The sequence below is a fragment of the Chiloscyllium punctatum genome, chromosome 9 (assembly GCF_047496795.1).
Source record: "Chiloscyllium punctatum isolate Juve2018m chromosome 9, sChiPun1.3, whole genome shotgun sequence".
Taxonomy (NCBI): domain Eukaryota; kingdom Metazoa; phylum Chordata; class Chondrichthyes; order Orectolobiformes; family Hemiscylliidae; genus Chiloscyllium; species Chiloscyllium punctatum.
In genome coordinates this window covers 35163068-35179550 of record NC_092747.1, presented here as the reverse complement: position 1 = coordinate 35179550, position 16483 = coordinate 35163068, and the positions used below count along the sequence as shown (strand labels likewise).

General features: G+C 38.0%; 1 long non-coding RNA gene across 2 annotated transcripts in view; it reads right to left on the bottom strand.

The window, feature by feature from the left end:
• Window positions 1-4099: 4099 nt before the first annotated feature.
• LOC140481284 (uncharacterized) overlaps window positions 4100-16483 on the bottom strand; it is a 109867-nt gene continuing 97483 nt past the window's right edge. For both annotated transcript variants that reach the window (XR_011961493.1, XR_011961492.1), the window contains exon 4: window positions 4100-6535. This is a non-coding gene — a long non-coding RNA (uncharacterized lncRNA). The remainder of the gene's footprint in view (window positions 6536-16483) is intronic.

Here is a 16483-nt window from a genome sequence, read left to right as displayed (position 1 = left end):
GAAATGAGGCAGACCAAGTGGAGAATATCAAAGTGGGGGAGCATTTGGTAAATATCAATCATAACAAAATAAGGTTCCATATTAAGATGGAAAAGAATAAAAGGTAATCACTGATTTAGATCTCTGACTGGAAAAGGGTGGATTTTAGGGGTCTAAAAGTTGAACTGGAGCAGTTTGCTTAGAAATGCATTTTATCAGATAAAACAGCGGATGAAAAATGGGACATTTTCAAAAGAGTTGAACAGGGTGCAAGTTAGGTACATACTCATGGGTACACAAAGCTAGAATAACTTGGATGACTAAGGATACTGTTCAGAAAATAAAGAAGAAAAAGGAGGCACATGATGCATACCAGAATAATAATAGCAATAGAAATATGGAAAGGTATCTCAAATGCAGGAGAAAGGTTAAGGCTGGAATTAGAAAGACTAAGAGGAAGCATGAGGAAAGAATGGCAGGCTGTGCTAAAATAAATAGTAAAATTTTCTTCAAAAATATTAATAGTAAAAGATTCGTGAAGGATAGGATGGGCCTCATAAGTAACAAACAGGGTAAACTGTTCACTGAACCAAAGGGTATAGCAGAGGTAATAAATGAATACTTTACTTCTGACTTTCCCAAGTTAAAAGATGGAGACACTGGCCCAGTAGAAAATGTGGATGTTCAGCAACTGAACAATATAGTGATACGTAAAGAATGGCGCTAACAAAACAGGCAGCATTCCAGGCAGAAGGAAGTAGAAGCAGGCTGTGCGGAGTTGGGGAGCTATGAACTTGGAAGCAGTGCATTAGGAAATCATCAAAGGAAATGAGTTAGTGACCATTGTGGACACAATAACCTGGCAATAAATAATAGGGTCATGGTCTGGGAGGAAAAGCCTAGGAGCTGGCACTGAGTCCCTGCAATGTGGAGAAATTCCCCTTCACCTATCAAGTCTATAGTTTGCCTTAAAAGTATCTTCTCAGTTCTTGCCTTGTGACTGTCCTTGAAAATTCAGAAGTTACACACACTAGCCTCTTTACTGAGCTACCTTTTTATTTAACTGTTCTGAGCAATCTCCTTTTTTAGCAGAGACTATATGTGCATTTGACCTCAGCCTAGGTCTCCTTCCATGTGCCCAAAAGCCATCCAAACTTTTGGATTTTCTATGTTAATTCCAGCTACCAACCAGATTCTTCCTCCTATCAACCTACCAGATTGTACCTACTACATGTATTCACCTATCTCCGCCTCACCAACTCATCCCTCTCCTCACCTATAACCCTTCCCCCCACACTTTATCTGCAACTCCCCCTACATTCCAGAAGAAGGGTTATACCCAAAATATTGCACTTCTCCACCTCCTGATGCTGCCTGGCTTGTTGTGCTCTTCCAGCCTCCTGCAATTCTAAATCCAAAAGCAAGCTAATGTCGTTCAATGTATTCTCTGCCCTGAGGTAAATCCTCATAACTTAACAAAATCTTCATTCTCACTCCAGAGGTTTTGTAGTCACCCATGCTCTCTGACACACACTGGTTTTAAGATCACCGTTCCACAAACAATATCTTAGTTAACTTTTAAAACTTTCACAAAAATAAACAAACACTCAAATGCCACTAGTTAAACATCCAAACCCCCCAAAAGTGAATGAATATAATTCATATCTTTCATCATATCATCTCTGTGATGATATTGCAGTAGTATAAACTTATCCTGTAAATGTCCAACAGGCATTACCAACAGAATGCAGCACAAAGGCTTGCTGGCTGCTTTAAGTGTCTAGGACAAGTTTTACATCCAGATCATTGCAACCACCTCCACTCAAGTACAAACCTGGTCAAAGTATGTTTTGGTTATTGTAAAAGATTTATAAAACAAGTACTCTCTACAGCCAATGTTCACTCCTGTAAACAGGATAAAGTCTAGATGTTTACAAAGATTGAGTAATTTTTTTTAACCTGAATTACACACCTACAATGTTTCAGCCCAAATTATACATAATTACCTTCTGACACTCCTATACTGTAATTTACAAATTTTAGATTGAAGACATGAAATTCTAAACTTAAGACAATTCCAAATGATGCATACAAAAATATTTAAGTTTAAACTTCGTGCCAAAATATTTCAGTAAAATCTAAAATTCAGCAATAGCTAGCTGTGACGTGTAACCAAATCGACACTGATGTTCTGCTGGGTTACCTCATTCAAGATTGTAAATACTCTCTCCCTGTTGACAAACATTGTGTTTGATATTAAGTATTATTTGGCAATCAGATCAATTTTTTTAATGTAGCTGTTGTGCAGAAAAATAATGCAAGGGTTAAATGAGAAATAATTTGGAGATGCCAGTGTTGGACTTGGGTGTACAAAGTTAAAAATCACACAACACCACATTATAGTCCAACAGGTTTATTTAGAAGCTCTAGCTTTCGAAGTGCTGCTCCTTCATCAGGTTGGAGTATAAGATAAGAAGACACAGAATTTATAGCAAAAGTTTACAGTGCGATGTAACTGAAATTATATATTGAAAAAGACCTGGATTGTTTATTAGGTCTCTCATCTTTTAGAATGAATATATTGGTTTCAGCTCTTTCAGATGTAAATCACAGAACTTTTTTAAAGTTGCATTCTCAAGTGAACTTTTAACAGTTGGTGTCATGTCGGCCCAGATAATGCATTGAAGGTGTGAAGGTGCCCTGTGTGAGACTGACTGTGCCACAATGTTCAGACTGATTCTATTTTATTTTGCTCAAAAACTGCATGAATCCATTAAGATTCTGTAAATCTATTTTTTAGATTAGAAAGAGTCTGAACATTGGTAGCACAGATGTTACTGCTGACATAATCAGTAGGCCAGATAATTTGGACAGTTGTTAAAATCAGTAAGGGATAACTTGGAAAATAAAGTGAAAATAAAGTAGCAAGAGATATAAAAATAGCATACTTGTCTCTTCATTGATGAGACTGAGGAATTAATGATGGGAAACAAGAAAACGGTAGAGATTTTCAGCACATAGAAACATGAGTAGATCATTCAGCCCATTGAGCATCTCTATTATTTAATTCAACCATAGTTGACCGAGCACTTTAGTGCCTTTTACCTTGCATGCCATCAGTAGTCAGAAATCTATCAACTTTTAAATATATCCAAAGGTTGACCTTTCACAGCTCTCTAGGTAGAGAATTCCAAAGCTTCATCACACTTTGAGTGAAAGAATATCTCCTCACTTCAATCTCAAATGGTAATCCTCCTTAGTTTTAAATGGTGCGACCAGTTCTAAATTCTGCAATCAGGCAAAACATCTTATTCCATTAAGTATTCTGTAGGTTTCAGTGGGATCACCTCTGCTTCTTCAAAGCTCTAGAGAACATAAGACCAGTTTTCTCAATCTTTCTTCAGAGGACAAGTCCTGCCAACTCAGGAACAACCATTCCCTTTATTGAAATTCTATTTATCCTGAGGTGTAGTGACCAAAACATATCTTGCACTTGTCTTCATTATGAAAAACATAAATAGCATCTAAATAATAATAGAAAACTTGGGGGGAGAAAGGGAGGGAGGAACTCAAAACAATCATCATCACTGAGAAAAATAACTAGGAAACCAAATGGGATCAAAGACTGACAATTGTTCTTAGATGATGCTACAAGAACGGTAAATAAAGGCAGTACATACAGTTCATTTGGATTTTCAATAAAACCATTTGATAAGGTACCACATTTAAAACTCAAGCTAACAGCTTGAGGTAATTTATTAGCATGGATAGAGGATTGGACCACTTAAAGAAGACTGGGGTCAAATTTTTCTGTTGGAGATAGAATCTGAATTTGGGATTAATCCCAACATTGTGATCCTATCTGTCTCGACATTGTCAGCAAATGGGATCTTCATACCTTGGAAACTCGATGTTCAATCACATAAGCTTAGAGATTAGTATAAAGCTCCCATTACCTTTATCCATCACCATCTTCCTTCTTTTACTCAGTCACCACTTCCTACTACTATCCATTTTATAAACAGAAATCAAACACATGAGAGAGACACTAGGGAGTCAAAGAAAAGCGTTTAAATTTATTAAATTGAAATAGCATCTATTGAAATGCATTGAAGTGGCCATTAGTTTCTTCAGAACTCATAAATCATCAAAAGGAAGAAACATCACATGAATATCACTCCATATCAATAAGTTCTTCAGAATCTTATAAATCTGTGTAAGCCACCAAACTCCATTCCCGGGACAGCTGCAAAAATAGCCTCTGTATTTCAGAATTCATGAGTGCTTTGGAGAATAATCAAAGTGTCATCCATCTGTTAAAGCTTATGAACATCTGAACAGATGGCTGTACTTAAAGAACAGTCATGCTGAAAGAACATTACAAGAATACATTTGTCAGAAGTAAAAATCTGACATCCATATTTTTTAATGGTTGCTTATATTGGGTTTGAGTTATAAGAAGAGGCTGGAATTTTTTTCCCCTGGAGCAGAGGAGGCTGAGGGGTGATCTATAGAAGCTTATAAAATCATGAGGGGCATAGACAAGGTCTTTTCTCTGGGGCAGGGGAGTCTAAACCTAGAGGGCATAGTTTTAAGGTGAGAAAGGAAAGATTTAAAAGGGAGCAGAGTGGCATAGTTTTCACACAAAGAGTGATGCATATATGGAACAAGCTACCAGAGGAAGTGGTAAAAGTGAGTACAATTACAATATGTAAAAGACATTTGGACAGTACATGTTTAGAGGGATTTGGGACCAATGCATGCAAATGGGATTAGTTTGGTTTAGGTAACCTGGTTGGCATGGACGAGTTGGGCTACTTTGCAACTGTGATTTTCTAATCACAACACTATAATCGCTCACTTTAGTAAATACAGGTATAACTCAGACTACAACATCTTATGATGATCTATGGGTATAATTTAGGACCATTTCCAAATTTCAGCAACCTTGCATGAAAATTGCAGAAGTTCTAAAATGCCCACTTCTACAATGACTACTGAATAGAAATACAGCATGTTAGATTCTTCATGAGGTTCCTTTCCTCAGCAACTAAAATTACTAGAGAAAAAAACCTAAGTTGCAAATTGCCCACTGAGCTAAGTGAATTAATTGTTCTTGAAACCCAATCATAATGTGGTCATGTGTATTACCACTTTCTTTGATACAGTTGCTATTGAAGCAAGAATTATACAGCTTGCAGGGGAATGATGTTTTATTTTATAACTCTAATATCGTGTAATAAGTTACATTTTTCTCCACTGTAGTTTGTGTTTTTATCGACATGTTATTGAGAGATCTCTATTGCTGCCTAAGACCTGAAGCTGAAAGCAGCAAACCCTTTGAAATGAAGATAGGTGGCTGAGGATCTTTAGAGTGAAGACAGGTTGCAGTGTCAGGAACTTCCCCAATTCTCACAGATGACCCTTGCCTAAAATTTGGCTTCAAGTTTTCTCTTGGGTGGAGTTTAGAACTAAAGACAGTTTCAGAAATAGGAGTGTCCTACTTAGGAATGAACTGAGGAGGAAGCGCTTCTCTCAGAGGGTCATTAATCTTTTGATTAGCTGTGTTCCCTGGAGGACAGCAGAGACTAGTTGATTGAGTATATTCAAGGCTGAGCTAGACAGATTGTTGATTTATATGGAAGTGAAGGGTTATGTTCTGATGTTCCTAAATTCCTTCATTTTAATCATTAGGAGAAAGCATCCACAGAAAAAAAAATCCTTACTAGCAAAAATGATTCCAAAAACAAGAAAGTCACAGAGAACCTTTTTAAAACAGAGGTTTGGCCTCATTGTACCCATTTATGATCACCTTCGGAAGCTCATAAATGTGAAAAATATGAAGACATTTGCAATGGCTCAAAAGATAAATTTCAAGATTGGATAAATGCTGCTGAAACATTGATAAAAATTCAGTAATGAAGATCGATTGGAGAAGTTGAAACTGTTTTCCTTCAAGAGAAGGTGAAGAGGGAATTTGGTAGAGGTTTTTGAAATCATGAGGACAAAGTAGGCACAGAGAAACTGTTGCTACTCATAAAAAAGATTGAGAACAAGAGGGCACAGATTTAGAGTAATTTGTAAAAGAAGCAAATGTAATGGGAAATCTTTTTTCATGAAGTAAGTAAACAGGGACTGAAGTGCACTTCCTGGAAATGAGGTGGAGGCAGGTTTAATTGAGACATTCATTAGGCTATTAGGTGATGATTTGAATCCGAAAAATGTACAGGGGTACATGCAAAAGGAAGAGAATGGCACAAATGGTAAAACCATGGTATATTTCTTTTTTCACCTGGGACTCTTCAGTTGGCTGAGTTGCTTCCATGTTTATACCTATAGTGTGGACAAATTCAGATATCACCGACACCAGGTTATAAGTCCAATAGGTTTGTTTGAAATCACAAGCTTTCAGAACACTGTTCCTTTTTCAGGTGAAGTCACTTTAGCTTATGATTTCACATAGATTGGTTGGACTATAAACTGGTGTTGTGTGACTAACCCTGACTTCTGATTTTGTCCACCGAGTTCAATACTGGTAACTCCACACCATGGTCACCTGTAGTACAAAAAAATGAAAGCAGACATTAGTAGAGGTGAAGGAGAAAGAATAAACAAAGCATAAAAAGTACAATTACTACCATTTGTTCCTTATTATCATTCAAAAAAATAGTTAATATATTTGTATGTTTTGCAAACCTATCTCACAGATTTTAGCTGTTTGATGCATCCCAATTATTTGTGATTTTCAGCTATACACATTCACAGCCTCATTTCTACCCCCTTCTGACAAAATCTTCTCAATTGTAAACGCTAGGCCAGTCAAAAAAAGAGTGCAAATATTTATTTTTCACTTTTGAGACCAGATTTAAATCCATAGTGATATGAAATTCTCTTTAGCTGTTGTCTACAATAGGCTTATACAAAATAAATTTGGGCAATCTTAATCCAGTGCCCAGGTACAAACCTACACCTAAATTTAAATGAATCAGCAACACCATTTAAACAGGTTTGAGGATTATTTGTGTCAAAAAGAGAAAAATGTTCCTCTAGTAGAATCATGCAGTGGGACAGCAGCAAAAAAGTCCATTCCTGACACCATGCTGCTTTTTGAAAGAGCTGTCTAATTAGTTCCACGTTGCTGCACCTATCACATAGCTCTGGAAATGTTTCCCCTCCAACCACTCATCCAATTTCTTTTTGAAGGTTGCTGTTGAATTTGCAGTCATCACTCCTTCAGGCAATGCATTTCAGATCACAACAACTTGCTATGTCATTTATTTTTCCTGATGTCGCTTCTGCTTACTGACTATAAATCTCTCTCTGGTTATTGACCCTGCTGCCAGCAGACAGCTTTCATTTACTGTATCAAAACCTTTCATGATTTTGAACACATCTATGTAATTTCCTTGTACCTTCGCTAAACCAAGGAAAATAACTTCAGTGTTTGCACCGAACCAAAATTCCTCAACCATGGTGTAATTTGAGTAAATCTAGTACTGTAGCTGGATCTCTACCAGTGCTTTCGGAAAGTTTTACATTCGTACTCAATGTCTGTACTTATACGATTCTCAAATGATTGTGCTACAAAGATTTGTATATATATCTCCCCAGGATATCTGTTCCTGTAGCCCTTTTAAAATTACACTATTTAGTTTATATTGCATCTCCTCATTTTCCTAACCAAAATGTATCTCTTCACACATCTTTGTATTAAATATCACTTGCTTGTCTCTGCCCCACCTATCAATCTATGTTTCACTGACTGTGATTACTATCCTCACAATTTTTCACTATTGTGCATTTCCAGGTTTCTTGTCATTTGCAAATTTTGAAATCTTGCCAAACTTCAGATAATGAATATATTAAATCTAAAAAGGTCCAACACCAACTTTTAGTTAACATGCATCTATATCACTGTCTGGAATAAAAAAACAATAGCTGACCACTGCTCTCTGCTTTCTGTTTCTTGCGCAATTATATTTCAACTGGGGGAGGTAATGGTGGAATGGCAATTTCAAAAGACAAGTAATCCAGAACCCTAGACTACTGCTTTGAGATGGTGAAAAGTGAATTCAGTAGAACTCAGGAATTTATATCCAGCCTAATAGCAACCATGTTCACATTACCTATTGTTGTAAATACGCATCTGGCGCAGGAAATCTGCCACCCTTACCTGATCTGGCCCACATGTGGCCCCAGACTGACAACAATGTGGTTCACACTTGAATATCCTCTGAAATGTTGCAACAAATCATTTATTGTCACTTGTACCTAAGTACAGTGAAAAGTTTTGTTTATAAGCTGTACAGGTAGACCTTATTAAGCAAGGACATACTGATCATAGGGTGAAAAAAAAACTTGGATAGAGCCATACGAATTACATTGCACAATATGCGTGCTAGGCAAGATCAACATTAGCAAGATGAGCATTATTTGAAGTTAGAGAGTCCATTCAACAGTCTAATGAAAGAAGCTTAGTAAGTTTTACAGATTCAGATATTAAGTTTAATATTGTAAAACGGTTATAAGAAATATTAGATTATATCTACTGTAGGGAGCTCACAAGAAGTCACACAGGGTTGTCGGAGCAATCTTGTAGAGTCATTGCACCAGAAGGGCAAATGTCTTTCAGCACATATAAAGAGAGAGCTGCTGTGACATGGATATGGGCTGAGAGGAGTTACTCTGGATGTTTGCTCCACAAAGAAAAGACATATGTTTATTTCCTATCCTACTAATGGAATCTATTAAGATTTACCAAATGACTTTGGAAAGTCCATATGCACACCATTAACCACAAAATCCTTATCAATTCTCTCTGTTACTTCACAAAAATACTCCATGAAGTCAATCATGTATGACAGCAAATTCGTATTGGCTTTCATTTATTTATCCAAACATTTCTAAGTACCAGGTAAAATAGTCCTGAGTTACAGATTTTGAAGGTTTCTCTCAACAATGAGATTAGATTAACCAGTTTGTACTTGTTGTGTTAATTTGTCTCTCTCTCCTTTTGGAATAGAGCGTTACATACAATTCTCCTATCTATTCCCATACATACTATGAATTCCAAAAGTTATGGACAGATCCTCCAAAATTTTCATCCTTACTTATATTAGCAATTTAGGTAATATTCTATCTGAGCCAAATTCCTTAAGTATTCCTTCACCTGTATCCATATATCCAAATAATTCCCAGTTCTGCCTTTATTGCAACATTGATGACCTCTCTTATATGAAGACAGTTTTACTACTTATATGTTACCACAAATGCTGATCTGAGGTTCAAGTTCAACTGTATTAAAGATTTATTAGTTGCACACAAAATCCAAGTGAATGGGTTTTCAGTTTTCAGATCTGTGAAGCTTATCTTGTTTAAGGGTCAGAGCCCTTTTTTTAACAATGGATTAAAACAGCCTTTTTAAGAAATCATGTGCTTAAAATTAAACACTACATAGATTATCTGGTGAGATAATTAAGTTTTTATAACTCAGAGAGAAAGAGAAAGAGAAAGTGTGTGTGTGTGAGAGAGAGAGTTGGAGAAGGGTCATAAAAAGGTCAAGTTCAGTGAGAAACTATGCATAACACCAGAAGGGCAAATTGTTTTTGATAGGTTCTAGGCCATCAGAGCTGGAAAGAAGTTATAAGACATTTTAGCAGTCCAGTAGTCAGAACCAGATAAAGCCTGAACATTTCTTAGAGTTTAGTGATGAATAGTCAGTGCAATCTTCCCATGCATTCACAGATGATGTAATGTTTACCATTTTACCTCCTTCTTCCCTACTGTCCAAGGCACGAAACATACTTCCTGGTGAAGAATTGATTTATTTATACTTCTTCCAATCTTGTCTACTGTATTCACTGCTCAAAATGAAATCACCTTTGGATTTGAGAGCCCACACACAGACTGGATGACCCCTTTGTGGAATACGTCCACTCTGCGCTTAAGAATAACCTTGTTCTTTTCGTCACTTGATATTTCAATGTACCATTTTGCTCTCATACAACATTTCTGTCTTAGACCAGAGGAACTTAACATTTCCCTGAGCATTAACATTTATTTTTCCTCACTATATCTCCACTGTTACTGTTAACATTCCTTTTGCATTTTGCTCTGGGCACCCTTACTATCTGGTCTGCTTGATCTTCTGCCCTACTTTTGTCAACAGCATAAAACTATCACTTCTCAGCCTCCTTCAATTCTTGAGAGGAGTCGTATCAGACCCAAAAATATTAACCATGATGTTTTCTCCACAGCAGCTCTCAGAACTGCTGAATGTCTCCAGCACTTTCTGCTTTTATGGCACTTTCTTGGTATTCTCCAAGAAACTGAAATAAGACAGGCCTGGGAAGGTTTTAAGGCATTATTGTAGAATATAAATATGTCAGAACAATGGCAAAAAAATAAGAAAAGCTAAATGGAAGCAGAAAAAATGTTTAAAAAAAAAAGGATGGAAAGCAGTTAATTCCCTTTACTAACAATCCTCAGCTTTGGAAAATCCTTTTATTTCTTTCTTTAAAAAGCTTTCCATTAAGTTCAGATTCTTTCTATGTACCAGTATATTTTCATGCCTCAACTGTTCTTAGACCTCTACAAACTTCCCAGCTGGGGTAGTGGTAGCATTATACAAACGTTAGAGTCAAACATTATAATTCATGGGCACTGCGGAATCTTGGACAAGTTTAGCTTGGCTGGAGGGAATGTAGTGGTAATAGGAGTGCGAGGAAGAATCTACTTCTTTTTGTTACCATTTTAAAAATCTAGTCCTGATGCAAGTTAGTGTAATACGTATTTTTACACCAGGCTTTTGATAACATGGAAAATTCCCATTGAAATGTGCAGGAATGGTTATATTGAGATTTTTAAGTGACTAATTTAAATGATGTTATTTCTGAATTGTAATTAACTAAAATAGCTTTGGGCAACATAACAAGAGCAACAACTTAGATTAATATAACTCATGTCAACATAGAGAAAAAGGCCAAATTAATTTATCAACACTCAGGATGTTAATCAGTTGGATTTAAATTTTGTGAATAAAACCTATTAATTATCTTCAAAGAAAGACATTGAAAACACATCTTCCTAGCTTCCGAACAATGTGGGCAATGATAAGTCAGTTAGGAAAATGAGAGAGCAGCAATGAGATTCTCAATGTCAAAAAAAACGTATAATTCTGCAACCAATAGTGAGATAAGAATCTCATCGGTGAACAATGAAGGGCCAATTCACATCCTTTCATATCTCATCTTGTCTCATCAATGAGCAGTTCCCTACTCTCCCACAGGCAGGATAGAAGCGAGGCAGCAACAACCCAACGTGAAATCTGGCAGCTCTAGCTCAAGCTTGTTCCTCTAAGCCTCCATCTTGGACAGCTGTCCCCAGATTCTCACAGCACCTCCATGCGCAGCACTTTATGATTTCTGCAATCACCAAAGTTGCTGTTAGACACGAATCAGATTCACCCCATAAACATTGGACATTCCTGCCCTACTTCAAAAATAATTCTCCATTTAATACTGCAGTTTGGAGTGTACCATCACCTTTCATTGCCATGCTGCCACCAGGACACTTTGTGAAGAGAGATAGGTATCCAATTCATGGATTAGACCAGGGTGTATCTCTTAGTTTGCTCCCTTAGGGTTCATTCATTCGTGCTTGCTTGGATGCTTGCAGCAGCTCTGTCTTGCATTATTTTTCCTCATTATTCATTGCTGCCTTATTCAAAGCTTACATAATCACAGTTTTTCAGTTTTGTCTTGCCTTTTAGCACAGACACAAAGTTAGGAAGATTGTCGTTGTTGTCAGTAATGGTCAATCCAAGGTTGGATATGTTGCTGCACAGTATCGAACTGTGTCAATGTCACACCTACACCATCACACCATACCAGTATACATAGTAAACACACGGCATGTGCTTCAATCAGTGGATGTGAAGCCCCTTTTGTGGAGCTTCTAATCACAGGTGTCTTCATGATGCTGCAAAGATGCAGGAAAGCCACAGTCACTTATTTTCTGTGGAATGCCTTGCAGATGGAAGAGGAGCAGCACTGCGTACATGTCCAGTTGACGATCATATTTTGTTCCTGTACTTTGATTTTGTACTGCAATGGGAAAAGAACTGTTTTTCTTAAAAAAAAAAGCTTCGTTGAAGCATTGCTGCACTTTTTAAAAGCAAAGAACTTGACACTCATTATAGGTATCATTTGCATAGCTGCATTGTTCAAGCAGTATTGGAAACCTAGTTCACAGATGAGTCAAGGGGTGGGTATGAGTGGTGCTTTGGTTGATAACAAGTAGCTGATTGGTCTGTGGACTAGTGACCAGTCATTAATGTCAAAGGCTCTCTGCACGTCAACAGCTAAGTTATTGACTTCCGGGTAGATGAAGAGGTTGGGGGCATGAATATCTCAGCAGAAACCATCAGGCCTCTGGCGTAGAAGGATCCATTCTTCTGTGCAGTAAAGCATTTTAAGCCTCAAGGTAACCAGTTTATTTCCCCTTTCCAGTTGCTGCAAGCTGTGTCTGTTTGTGTATGGAGAAAGGGCAGTTATAAGGAACTTGGAGATTTAACAATTGAAGTTATATGTTGTTGCCTCATAATTATAGTTCAAATTGATTTATTTTTAATAAATAGTGATTTTTGTTAAGTACAGAAATCTAATCCATAATTTCTATCAGTCTGAGTTGAAAATACAAGTAAATTGAGGAATTCTGCATACTTCACAATGTTGTCAACTATTGTGATGACTCGAGGAATAGCAGGATTTGATTTGCAGTGCCCTAATACAGTAAGGTATATCATGTAAAAACCTTCTTCCACTGAAGCCACTGAGGGCCATATGATGGCCCATCCACATCATATTTTAATGCAGGGCATGTCTGGGGCTTCGGACCAGGAACATTCAGACCGATGATACGTCCCAATTTTCAGAATCTCTGAACCAGAGAACTGGTGACATGGATGATGCATATTTGCGAGATCTGCAGCATTGTGCTGAGTAACAGCTGGAAAGCGTTCTTGTACAGGTCCTGAACAGCTCATTCAGCATCCAACCGTGCAGCAGCATCAGCCAAAGTGATGCAGGAAAGACGTGGAACTGACCTGCATGAAATTACCTTTCACTGACTGTAGATGTTTTGCTGCTGATGACAGCCCTTCCTCTGTATAATCCCAATAATAACTGCAGATTAACACTTTGAGATTTCTCTGCAGTTTATCTGCTTAATTAGAGTTAAGGGTTCAATTGATGGAAATCTTCACAACATCTGATGCTCCCTCATACAAACATGACAAAGTTTTGTGTTAACATGGGCACAATGGAAAAAATAGCTTTTACTCAGCTATGGTTACAAAATAGCGTCATAGAGATGTACAACATGTCCATGCTGACCAGATATCCTAACCTAATCTAGTCCCATTTGTCACCACTTGGCCAACATTCCTCCAAAACCTTTATATTCATATACCCATCCAGATGTCTTTTAAATGTTATAATTGTACCAGCCTCCATCACTTCCTCTGGCAGCTCATTCCATACACACACCACTCATTGTGTGAAAAGGTTGCACCTTAGGTCCCTTTTAAACTTTTCCCCTCTCACCCTAAACCTGTGCCCTCCAGTTCTGGACTCCCACATCGCAGGGAAGGAATCTTGTCTATTTACCCTATCCTTACCCCTCATGATTTTATAAACCTCTATGTGGTCACCTCTCAGCCTCCTATGCTTCAGAGAAAACAACCCCAGCCTATTCAGCCTCTCTTTATTGCTCAAATCCTCCAACTCAGTGTCAATCTTTTCTGAACCCTTTCAAGTTTTGTAATATTCTCCCAATAGGAGGGAGACCAGAATTGCATGCAGTATTCCAAAAGCGGTCTAATCAATGTCATGTACATCCGTAACATGACCTCCCAACTCTTGTACTCGATACTCTGACCAATAAAGGAAAGCATACTTCACTATCCTATCTGCCTAAGACTCCACTTTCAAGGAACTATGAACCTGCGCTCCCAGGTCTATTTGTTCAGCAACAGTCCCCAGAACCTTACCATTAAGTATATAAGTCCTGCTCTGATTTGCTTTTCCAAAATGCTGCACCTTGCACTTATCTAAATTAATCTCCATCTGCCATTCTGCAGCCCATTGGCCCATCTGATCAAGATCCCATTGTACTCTGAGGTAGCCTTCTTCGTTGTCCACTACACCTCCAATTTTGGTGTAATCTGCAAGCTTACTAACTATACCTCCTATGTTCACACCCAAATCATTTATATAAATGACAAAAAGCAGTGGACCCAGCACTGATCCTTGTGGCACACCACTGGTCACAGGCCTCCAGTCTGAAAAGCAACCCACCACCACCACCCTTTGTCTTCTACCTTTGAGCTACTTCTGTATCCAAATAGCTAGTTCTCTGTGTATTCCATGAGATTTAACCTTGCTAACCAGTCTCCCATGAGAAACCTTGTCGAACGCCTAACTGAAGTCCATATAGATCACATTCATCACTCTACCCTTATCAATCCTCTTCCTCACTTCTTTAAAAAACTCAATCAAGTTTGTGAGACATGATTTCCCATGCACAAAATCAAGTTGACTATCCTAATCAGTCCTTGTGTTTCAAAATACATGTAAATCCTATCCTTCAGGATTCTTTCCTTCAACTTGCCCACCACCGATGTCAGGCTCATCGGTCTACAGTTCCTTGGCTTTTCCTTACCACCTTTTTAAAAGTCGCACCACATTAGCCAATTCCAGCATCTCACCTGTGACTATCGATGATACAAATATCTCAACAAGGGCCTAGCAATCACTTTCCTTGAGTTCTCAGGTATACCTGATCAGGTCCTGGGCATTTATCCACTTTATGCATTTTATGACATCCAGCACCTCCTCCTCTGTAATATGGACATTTTTCAAGAGGCCACCATGTACGTCCCCACATTCTGTATCTCCCATATCATTCTCCACAGTAAATATGGATGCAAAATACTTGTTTAGTATCCCACCCATCTCCTGCAGCTCCATACATGGGCTGCATTGCTGATCTTTGAGGGGCCCAATTCTTTCCCTAGTTACCCTTTTGTCTTTAATGCATTTATAAAATCTCCTTGGAATTTCCTTAACCCTATTTGCCAAAGCTATCTCACGTCCCCTTTTTGGCCTCCTGATTTCCCTCTTAAGTATACTCCTACTGCCTTTATACTCTTCTAAGGATTCACTTGACATCTGCTGTCTATACCAGACATATGCTGGTTATCCAGTATGCCAATCATCCAGCATTCCCTACACCAACCAACATTTCCTTTCAACCTAACAGGAATATACTGTCTTTGGACTCTTGCTGCCTCATTTTTGAAGGCTTTCTATTTTCCAGCCACCCCTTTACCTGTAAACATCTACCCCCCAGTCAGCTTTTGAAAGTTCTTGCCTAATATCATCAAAATTAGCTTCCCTACAATTTAGAACTTCAACTTTTAGATCTGGTTTATCCTTTTCCATCACTATTTTAAAACCAGTAGAATTATGGTCACTGGCCCCAAAGTGCTCCCCCACTGACACCTCAGCCACCTGCCTTATTTCCCAAGAGTAGGTCAAGTTTTGCACCTTCTCAAGTATGTACATCGACATACTGATTCAGAAAACTTTCTTGCACACACACAACAAATTTCTCTCCATCTAAACGCTTAACACTATGGCAGTCCCAGTCTATGCTTGGAAAGTTAAAATCCCCTACCATAACCACCCTATTATTCTTACAGATAACTGAAATCTCTTCACAAATTTGTTTCTCGATTTCCCACTGACCACTGAGGGGTCTAAAATACAATCCCAATGAGGGTATCATCCCTTTCTTATTTCTTAGTTCCACCTAAATAATTTCCCTGGATGTATTCCCAGGAATATCCTCCCTCAATACTGCTGTAATGCTATCCCCTTTCAAAAATGCCACTCCCCCTCCTCTCTTGCCTTTCTTTCTATCCTTGCTGTAGCATTTGTATCCTGGAACATTAACTGCCAGTCCTGCCCATCCCTGAGCCATGTTTCTGTAATTGCTATGATATCCCAGTCCCATGTTCCTAAACATGCCCTGAGTTCATCTACCTTCCTTGTTCAGCCTCTTGCATTGAAATAAATGCAATTTAATTTATCAATCATACTTTGTTCTCTGCTTTGTTCCTGCCTGCCCTGACTGTTTGACTCGCTTCTTTTCCCATTGTACCAGTTTATCTGCTTAATAAAGTTTAGATTAAAAATTGCCAGAAATAATAGAGAATCTAATCTAATCTAATCTAATCTAATCTGATGCTCCTTCATTCAATCATGACAAAGTTTCATGTCAGCATGGGCACAATAGGAAAAAACAGCTATTACTCAGATATGGTTACAACATCTTTCAACAATATAAATTGTTCCTCTTCCTTTCACTCCCACAATGTCTATGTGTATCAGCACCTCTCGTAGAGAGAGCCTGCTATATAGTGGAGCCTGTTGGCTGTGAA